The sequence below is a fragment of the Lipotes vexillifer genome, unplaced genomic scaffold, assembly GCF_000442215.2.
Source record: "Lipotes vexillifer unplaced genomic scaffold, Lipotes_vexillifer_v1.1 scaffold539, whole genome shotgun sequence".
NCBI classification, from domain to species: Eukaryota; Metazoa; Chordata; class Mammalia; order Artiodactyla; family Lipotidae; genus Lipotes; species Lipotes vexillifer.
In genome coordinates, this window is record NW_006789542.1 from 1,884,917 (window position 1) to 1,895,150 (window position 10,234).

The following is a 10,234-nucleotide window of genomic DNA, read 5'->3' on the forward strand; positions in this document are numbered from 1 at the left end:
AGGGGAAGCTGGGATGAAGTGAGAGAGTAGCATTGACATATATACACTACCAAATGTAAAATGGATGGCTAGTGGGAAGCTGCTGCATAGCACAGGGAGATCAGCTCAGTGCTTTGTGTGATGACCTAGAAGGATGGGATTGGGAGGGTGGGAGGGAGGCTCAAGAGAGAGGGGATATGGGGATGTATGTATACATACAGCTGATTCACTTTGTTGTACAGCAGAGACTAACACAGCATTGTGAAGCATTTATACTCCAATAAAGATGTGAAAAAAAAAAGTTTATGGAAGAAAAAAAATGCATGTAAAAGAAAAATAAATGGTTGCATAATACTTCAAAATAGGTGATATAAGAAAGAAAAAAATAAGACTCTTTTTTAGTTGTTAAAACAGTAGGGTATCTTCCAGGAAATATTTTGCTAACCTTTGGTTTGTCTCACTAGGTTACTGAAGTCAATGAAACTACATTTCTAAAAAAGTCATGATATCCAGGTAACAAACTACAGTTTTTTGGTTGAATTCAGTTTTTAAAAAGACCCAAATTAACCCTACTGGCAGAAACTTTATTGAGCGGGAGGAGAGGAGGGCAGATTTGTAACTAATATAGACTTTGCTGATTAAAAACAGAGAGAGAGAATAAAAATAAGAATTTTACCTGAGTTAGGATAATAACTGGCAAATTTCCATTTAACGTGAAGGAAAAATCAACATAAATTTACATGTTTCATGTAATCAGCAAAAGTAGGTAACTTAAACTGTAAACAGGAATATTAAAAGCAAAGAAACAGCCACCCGTGTCTGGAGCAGATCTGCCATTATTCAAAATGAATATTATTCCTGTGAAGATATTTCCATTTTGTTCTTCTTTTTCTTTTTTCTGGGGGGGAGAGGAGGGGTGGTTGGGATTCAGAGAGCAAAGAGAATAAAGATGTCTATAATTGAATAATTATAACTTCAATGATAACAAAGCTTCATTTTGAGGGAAACTTTTCTTTCTAATGGCACCAGAAAAGTGAGTTAAGACAGAGTTATTATGGTTATATTTTACTGATTGAGAAATTGAGGCATAAAATAAAATATCTCACTTCTAAGAAATGTGTTTTTACATAACACTTGAATTTACCACTTGTGAAACACTTTCGCTTTCTCTTCTCTTGTAACTTCTAAGAGACTTGCAAAGGGCCCATATATTTTCTCACAAGTTTACCTGCGTACTGTTGATTTGAATTTAAAGTGTTCACATTACTAGATGTGTACACTAGGACACAATTGGAAGCCACTCAAAGGACTCTACTTCTACGACATAGGTGATGAGACTTCTTCCAAAAGTAGATCTTGCTCTTAATGTCCTACCTAAGTGGAAATTTCAATTGCCAACATTTTGCAGGAGAGTTACTCACATTTAGAGTCCAAAAAGGACTTACCAGAAATGTATTTAAATCTATTACTAAATTTTTCAGTGCTGGATGTATATGAGTCTGTGTCTATCCCTGCTCTTTTAATATATTAAATTGTACTGTGGACTTTTGAGGATGGCATATTCACAATATTAGATAAATGCAGAGTATCATTCTCTAATGGGAAAAATAAGATCTCGTATTTAATACCTCATATTAATCTCATATTTAATACCTTTTTTCTCAGGAGTTATATAGTCTGTCATACAGTAAGAGTGCTCATGCCTAGGGCTTCCCTGGTGGCGCAGTGGTTGAGAGTCCGCCTGCCGATGCAGGGGATACGGGTCCGTGCCCCGGTCTGGGAAGATCCCACATGCCGTGGAGCGGCTGGGCCCGTGAGCCATGGCCGTTGAGCCTGCTCGTCCGGAGCCTGTGCTCCACAATGGGAGAGGCCACAACAGTGAGAGGCCCACATACCGCAAAAAAAAAAAAAAAAAAAAAAAAAAAAGAGTGCTCATGCCTAGAATAATTATATATTTTAAACAAGCCTTGCAGAAGGACATACGGTAGAATTATGTGGAAGAAATATTGTAGGATTGTGTAGCATACATAAAAGATGTATAAAAATATTATTTTTGTCTGCTTCGTGCCAAAGGTTAAATTTTTTTTTTCTAAAGTATTTATTTGGTTGCGCCTGCTCCTTAGTTGTGGCATGCGAACTCTTAGTCGCAGCATGCATGTGGGATCTAGTTCCCTGACCAGGGATCAAACCCGCGCCCCCTGCACTGGGAGCGTGGAGTCTTATCCACTGCACCACCAGGGAAGTCCCCAAAGGCATTAAATTTTGAAGAAAAGCAAATTATTCACATTCTTATAAACTGAATATTTAAAGAACTTCTATATTTATCACATCTTTCTTTTCTTTATAAAATATTTTATTCAGTACCTAATTGAAATGGATGGATATACTAGACAATTTAGCAATATTCAAAGAGAAGTAGACAGCCAAAATTCTTTCCTTCTGAGAGTTTTCAAACTAAGAAAAACAATTAAATAAGTGTTAATTAATCAAGATTTTCATTAATCACAAGACTCCACGAGAGAAACTAATGATTTTTAAAAATGTAAGAAGATCCAGGATTAAGTGAATCCTTTTTTCCTTGGTACCCTATGCTGACTTCTATCACAGCATAATGGTGAATCGCCTGTCGCCGTGGTGTCTTAGTGTGGGCTGCCTCAACAAAGTACAATAGACTAAGTGGTTATAAACAACAGAAATTCATCTCACAAGTCCAAGATCAGTGTGCCAGTGTCATCAGCTTCTGGTGAGGGCACTCTTCCAGGCTGCCAACTACCTACTTCTCACTGTGTCCTCACCCAGTAGAAGGAATGAGGGAGCTCTCTGCAATCTCTTTTGCAAAGACACTAATCCCACTCCGTGAGGTCTCCACCCTCTAGACCTAAGCACCTCCCAAAGGCCTCACCTCCTCACTCTAACACACTAGTAGCTAGGATTCAGCAGATGCATTTGAGGGACACACAAACCTTCAGTTCATAACACCTGTCTCCTCTACTATTCAAAGAGCCCATCAAAGACAGCCTAGTGCCTGGCACAAGGTAAAATTTAGTAATTTCTCATTATAATTGGTACATCACCATGAGGGTTAAACTGACAAGACAGACTCATGATTTAAATACATTATCCAACAGCAAACTTTGCCAACCATAAAAAGAATAAAGCAAGAAAACAGCCTGAATAACATTCTTCTCTGGAGGGCCCTCAAACCACCAGATATAGCTTTTATAAGATGTTTCTTTCCCTGGGTCAAGATTTGGCTTTGCAGTAGCAGACAGCGCTAACAATGTATAGAACATTGCTCTCAGGAGAATCTGAGTTTAGGGTTTCTCAATATTCATTCTCCCTAAGTCACCCAAAGAGGAAAAATCTATATGACTACTTTTTATTCTCCATCCAAATATGGCCCACAACTCTAAAAATTCCAAGTTTATTTATAATAAGCAATCTGGATGCCCAAGTACAGACTACTAGAAACATCTTAAAGGTAAGGTCCTTGTAACTAAACCCAGTTAGAGTGGTAGACTGTTTACTAGTTCTGGTTGAGGTCAAACATTACAGGCACTGAAAACCATTTCCTTCCCAGAAGGTATTATGATTGATTTTTTTAAAAAGGAGGTCCTCTGTAAATAGATATTGATTTATTTGACTTTTTAATTTTTTTTCTTCCTATTTTCTGCTGCAAGTGTTTCTCTGCAAAAGCCTCAATGCCCCCATTTTCACCAGTATGCTTTATAGAAGAGACTTTTATTCACAGCTATTTTCCTTGGTTTACTTTAGAATCTGTGTTACTTAAGATTCGAGACGAGAACAGAGACACCCCTCTGCTGCTGGCACTGCCCTGTGACTTCCTTTTACTGTATAACAACGACCCCTAAAATTTTAGTGGCTTCCAAAACCTTCTTTCCTGCTCACATTACCTAAGAGAGTTGGTGGTCAGCTGGGGCTCTGAGGGGCTTGGTAGGGCTTGGTCAGCTTGCTAGATTATACACATCTTCCCATTTTGGAACCCAGGTTGAAGGGATAGCTACTCTCTGGGACATGTGATGCTCTTGGTGGAAGGTAAGTACCACAGGTCCCCAGCCAAGCCATATAATGCACTTAAACTTTCTACCTGGATATGGCAGATGCCATGTCTCCTCATATCCACATGGCCAAGAACAAAGTCAAGTGTGGCAAGGAAGCAAACCAAGGACAGAGGTGTGAACAAATAATTATAAATAATTATACATATTAGGGTTTCCAACATTTGGGATCTCTCATATAACTTAAATTTGCTCACTTTATTTTACACAGCAATTTATCTTTCTATTCCTTCCTAAACTTTGAGCTCTACATTTGTATACATAATGCTCATTAATTTACTTTGTGAGGCAAGGGTCTATCAGTGGCAAAGGCTTTGTATTATCTGTGTTTTTCTTCTTGCAGAGAAGGACTTGGTATGGAAATGTTTTGCCCCTCTTTTAGGAGGCATAAAGAGCTATAGTCAGTTTTGGTTTTTATTAGTATTTTCTTGCCTGCATTGCTCTTATTTCATATTTGTATAACCTTACATTTTCAGTATTAAAATAGCATACATACAGAAACGTGCACACAAAAATCTACAGCTCAATGGAATTTTATAAATTGAGCATAACCGTGCAACCACAGTCTAGATCAAGAAATGGAACATTATTATCAGGCCAGAGCTCATTCTCTGGGCTCCTCTGTCACCCCCACCACAAAGAATCACCATCCTGATGACTAACTCCCTAGAATAGCTACTCTTACTTTCAGTTTTATATAAATGAAATTACACTGTACACAATTATACAGTGGCTTCTTTCATTCAGTGTCAGGTTGTGAGACGCATCCGTGTAGTTCATTCATTCTCATTGTTGATTCACTGCACATTGTTTGGACATGCTACAATTTATTTACTCATTCTTTTATTGAAGAATATTTGTCTTTTTTACTGTTGCTTGGCTATTAAAAATAGTGCTTTCAAAAAATTTTTATATATTGTTTTCCTGAACATATACATGCTTTTCTGTGTATTTTCACCTAGGAGTGGAATTGCTGGGCCAAAAGATATGCTTTTGTTCAGTTTAATAGATACGCAAAATAATTTTAGAGAGTGTTTATACCAGTTTACGCTCTCACCAGCAGTATGTGAAGAGAGCCTATGTCCAAATGAGGTCACATTCTGAGTTGGGGTTAGGACATACCAATCTGGGGAGGGGGACACACAATTCAACCCATAACATCCAGTCACCATAGCTCAGGTTTTCAAAGCATGGCTTATAACTGTAGTCCAACAAGAAAGGGCAAACAGATTTTCTCCTTCTCTGGATGTGGTAGGAACGGGGATGGGAAGAGATCACTAAACAATTAGAATCCTGGGATTTTTAAGCACGATTCAGATTGAGAAAGCCAGAAGGCAGGATGCTATTTATTAATTGATAATAAAAAATCATAATAAATCTCACTCCAATGGTGCCAGGAAAATGCTAACATGATTTAGGTACCGAAAGGATAGCTCATCCTCTGTTGACTCTTGTTTTTGTCAATTCTTTAAGAATTAAAAAAAAACTTATCTCTTGCTTCTTTTTTACTTCCCTTTTCTCTCATTTTTCATCTTATTATGTTTATGTCTCTCTCCTCATTATCTAAAATCATTATGTCAATGTGGCCAGTATCAATTAAGCACGCTGACCACTTCCTTCAAATAATTTTAAGGAATAATAAGCAAATGGAGATTGGAGATAAATGTTATTTCTGGAGAAATTCTGGGGTACATTAAAGAAAACTACACACAAAACAAAGCAAAAAATTCCAACAAGCAACCTAATCCCCTTCTACCCACATTACATCTGTGAAAAAATCTCACCATCCTCCTCAGTTGTGGGTGTGAGCGGGAGCAGGAAGAAAGGGAAGGGGGAGGTGACATCTGCGTTTGTGTCTCCCTAGGTGTTAGCTGTGAATTTGTGACTCAGTGTTCTTGGCAGGGGCCACTTCTCACTCTTCTGGATGGATTTCAGCTGAGCTGTGGTCAGTTAACATTGTATTCCCGTGTCTGCACCAAGTATTACCTTAACCAGCAACCCAATCAGAATTAGCATTTTCTAAAAAAATGTTTACTCAGAGATATCATCTCTGATATTGGTTCTGTCTGTGAAAAAGAGGTGCTAACTAAACCATGGATTTTAGCAGAACAAACAGTTCCTTCCTCCCTACCATCTTATCTAGAGTGAATGTGCAGACCCATCAAACCCAACCTCAGGATGTGCTTTAGATTCTGCCCCTAGTAATAAAGCAGCAACTCTTACTAACAACCATGACAAGTGAGATGAACTGCTTCTGCCACTGCAGTCATTTGGCCACTTTGTGTGTGTAGAGCTCAACGTTGAACCTGGCCTCTGATGTCTCCTGCAGAGGGGAGAATTGCTCTGGAAGTACGGAGGTCTCATATCTGATGAGACCAATGCAATGGGATGTAGGATATGATCAAGACTACACATGTGGAGGAAAGAGACTCTTCCCATTAAAGATGCCTGGTATTGTTATATTTGGAGAGGGAGACAGAGACAGAGAGAGAAAGATTGTTATGAAGAGAATGGGGAAATGTCTCATAAAAGCCCTCAGGAATAACTTAATTCCATTGGCATTGTATGAGATAAAGGTAAACTTAGAAAGTATAGCTGAGTTTTGCTATGTTGACATGTATATATATCAGATACATACATTTCATATATAAGTACGTAAACAAGAATGTTCAATGAACTGTAAAAAGTAACATTTTGTCCAAACTTGAAAAAAAATTCAGATAACCCTGGTTAGGACAATATAGGGGAACTATCTACCTAGGATTGGGAATTAATTTGTAAATAAGTTATCCTAGAGAACTATTATAGAGGGGCAAGGGATCCCTCGTTAACTGCAAAATCAAGAGATAACCAGGCTATTGCAGGGTGTTGGCAAAGGATTGGAATTTCTGCCTGTAGAGGGAGATTTTTTTTTTTAATTTATAAGTAAATTTTAAAAGCAGTAGTTCCCATGATAGAGACATTACATAAGACGCATGAACAGTGAAATGTATGAAAATCTAAAAAATCCAATAGAACAAGGTTTCCTAATCTTGGTAAGAATGTGTGGGGCCCATAGAGGTGTTCAGGGCCTGTGAAACTGCTGGAATTGCCTGAAATGTTACGTTCATGTATGTATATGATCCCATACCCACCAACATGTCCAGCCGTACTTCACAAAGCATGTAGTCAAAACTAGGAAGAAGTCTGCACTTGGCTTGAGAAAACCATATGTGATGATGATATAGCCTTTAGGATAACATAAATGTACTTAACGCATATTGTGAGTAGAAACAACCCATAATGAGCCCATTTATATAGAGATGTTTCAAAGAGGAGAAAAATAAACATTTGTCTACTTTCATTCCTTTATTCCTTTTTAAAAAAAATGATTAGTGTTTATAGGGGTTTTGTTCCTGATCCATCACCTATAGGTTTGTCAGTCTATTATTTAAGATGTATAAGGGGAGGCTTTTATGTTTAAATTGTTTCCTTGTATATATATTATGCTATAGATTTTACTATTACTCTTTAATACTTATTTTTATGAATGGTGTGATCTAGGATATAATTTCATTTTAGTATCTGAGTAATTCATTATCTCTGCACCATAAATTCAATATCCTTCTTTTACCCATTCTTGTCCATCTTTTACATACTAACTATACACCTTGGCCAAAAGGAGACTGATTCAAAATTTCCAGATATAGATATTAAGAAAGGAAAAATATGGTCCAAAAATATGAAGCACAACTAACATATTAGTCTTGCAGCTTTAAAAAGAAGGAGAGGGCTTCCCTGGTGGTGCAGCGGTTGAGAGTCCGCCTGCCGATGCCTGCCGATGCAGGGGACACGGGTTCGTGCCCCGGTCCGGGAAGATCCCACATGCCGCGGAGCGGTTAGGCCCGTGAGCCATGGCCGCTGAACCTGCGCGTCCGGAGCCTGTGCTCCGCAACAGGAGAGGCCACAACAGTGAGAGGCCCGCATACCGCAAAAAAAAAAAAAAAAAAGGAGAATAACTGAAAATGAATGGAAAATGAGAATGTTTATTTCCTGCAATTTAATAAACTGGAGGCATGATCCAAAGAATGTCACACTTAGCATTTCATTTCCTCTGGGCTTTTAAAATGACGTTTACTTGCAGATGGAGACCTTCTGGATTAGACACTGTTACAAGTGCTAAATTTCAAGTTGGAGGCTTTCATAGTTTTCCATAATGTATCTCTAGGGAGTAGTAGGTGAAATCCAGGCAAAGATTTACAAATCAAGGAAAAAACTAGGTACTTCTGTACTACCTGATTACTCAGCTCTCCATTCCCAATTTTGCAACCAGATTTGAAATTCAAGTCATTTCAGAATAAAATATTTATTCTCAGTTAATGGTGTCTGATGTTACTTTATCTTATTTTAGAAAAAATGGGTAAGAATACAATTCTTCAGTCTACTAACAAACATCCGTTTTTTTAAAACTAGTCTTAAAGAAAGAATACAAATTTAAATACCATATACCCTTAATAGAAATGAATCATTTGGCCGAATATGACTCTTTGGTATTCTACATTCAGCTCTCTTACCCCATCATATGGAAGGATGGTTCATATTTCTGTTCAAAATTTGTTTCATAGAGAGTTGGGATGTATTCAGAACTTGTTGGATTTTAAAGGTCATACTTTGTGATGCTGGCAAATGTAGCAGTGGCTGTAGAGGGTGTGATGGAGGAGTCATCTTATCCACTTTGTATTAGTTAATGTCCATGCCTCTAGCACCTTCTCTAGAGTATCAACACTCATGTGCTGCCACCGGCTATCATCCATTTTGGTCCACAGCCATTCTGAGTATATTAATAGATTAAAAAGCAGAGTTAAAGAAGAGTAGAAATGTTGGAGACTCCTGGAGAGAAATACTTTTCTTGAATAGCATAGCTGCTTTTGGTTATGGGGCAGATGCTTTCTGGCAAGGCTACTGGAAATGGGGAGGAAAGGAGGTAAGGTTGCAAAAATGGACTGTGAGCCCACAGTGATATGTTTTCTAGCTGTTTCTTCCCGGCCCTCTACCAGCCTGCCTGTTCGTACAAATACTGTGCCTAGAAATACTGTGACCTAGCTCTCAATCTGCTGCCATAGGACTGGAGGAGTATCTAAGGAGGCTCTTACCCTCTCATTAGGAATTTCTATTTTCACACTAGAGGAGAACCTGCAGAAATCTGTGCTTGTGTGTGCACCTTACACTTGATCCATCTTTTGTGACTGACCTTCCTGAAGCCCTTAATAAAAAAGCCAAGGTTACAGTCACAGTGCATACTAAGACCACACATTTTCTGCTTTTCAGACCCCAGGCTTATCTAAGTAAAAATTTTTCTGGGGGCTTCCCTGGTGGCGCAGTGGTTGAGAATCTGCCTGCCAATGCAGGGGACACGGGTTCAAGACCTGGTCTGGGAAGATCCCACATGCTGCGAAGCAACTAGGCCCGTGAGCCACAACTACTGAGCCTGTGCGTCTGGAGCTTGTGCTCCGCAACAAGAGAGGCCGCAACAGTGAGAGGCCCACGCACCGCGATGAAGAGTGGCCCCTGCTCGCCGCAACTAGAGAAAACCCATGCACAGAAACGAAGACCTAACACAGCCAAAATAAATTAATTAATTAATTAAATTAAAAAAATTTTTTTTTCTGGTTTCCTATATAGTTACATGAAACTCTAGTTGAAAAAGAGCTTATCGTATCACCTACACCTGCAAAGCCTGAATGTGATCATCTTCAAGATCTTGAGAGAGAGTAGATGTGTTGGGGAAGGTGAAGATCTATGATAACAAAGGGGCTTGAGAAAATGAAACAGGAACCAGAAGCTGACTATACACCATACCATTCTATGAACTCCAAGTTCCTATGAAGCTCATTATGAGCAAACAAATCATGCAATTCTCTTTCAAGTCTAAATAGATTCATAGTGGAATTATCATAGTTCTTTAAAAATCATATAATTTCATTGTTCCTTAAACTTCTCCAAAATATAGCAACAGAAGAAATACTTGCAAACTCATTTCATAACGTGAGGATAGACGTAATTAAATTATGTGCCAAAATAGTCAACTATAATTCAACCTGACTCTTAAATTTCAATGAAAAATCTTAAATGTTAGCAAACTTAACTCAAAAACACATTGAAAAACACATATATGGCTCACTGAAGCTTCCTCCAGA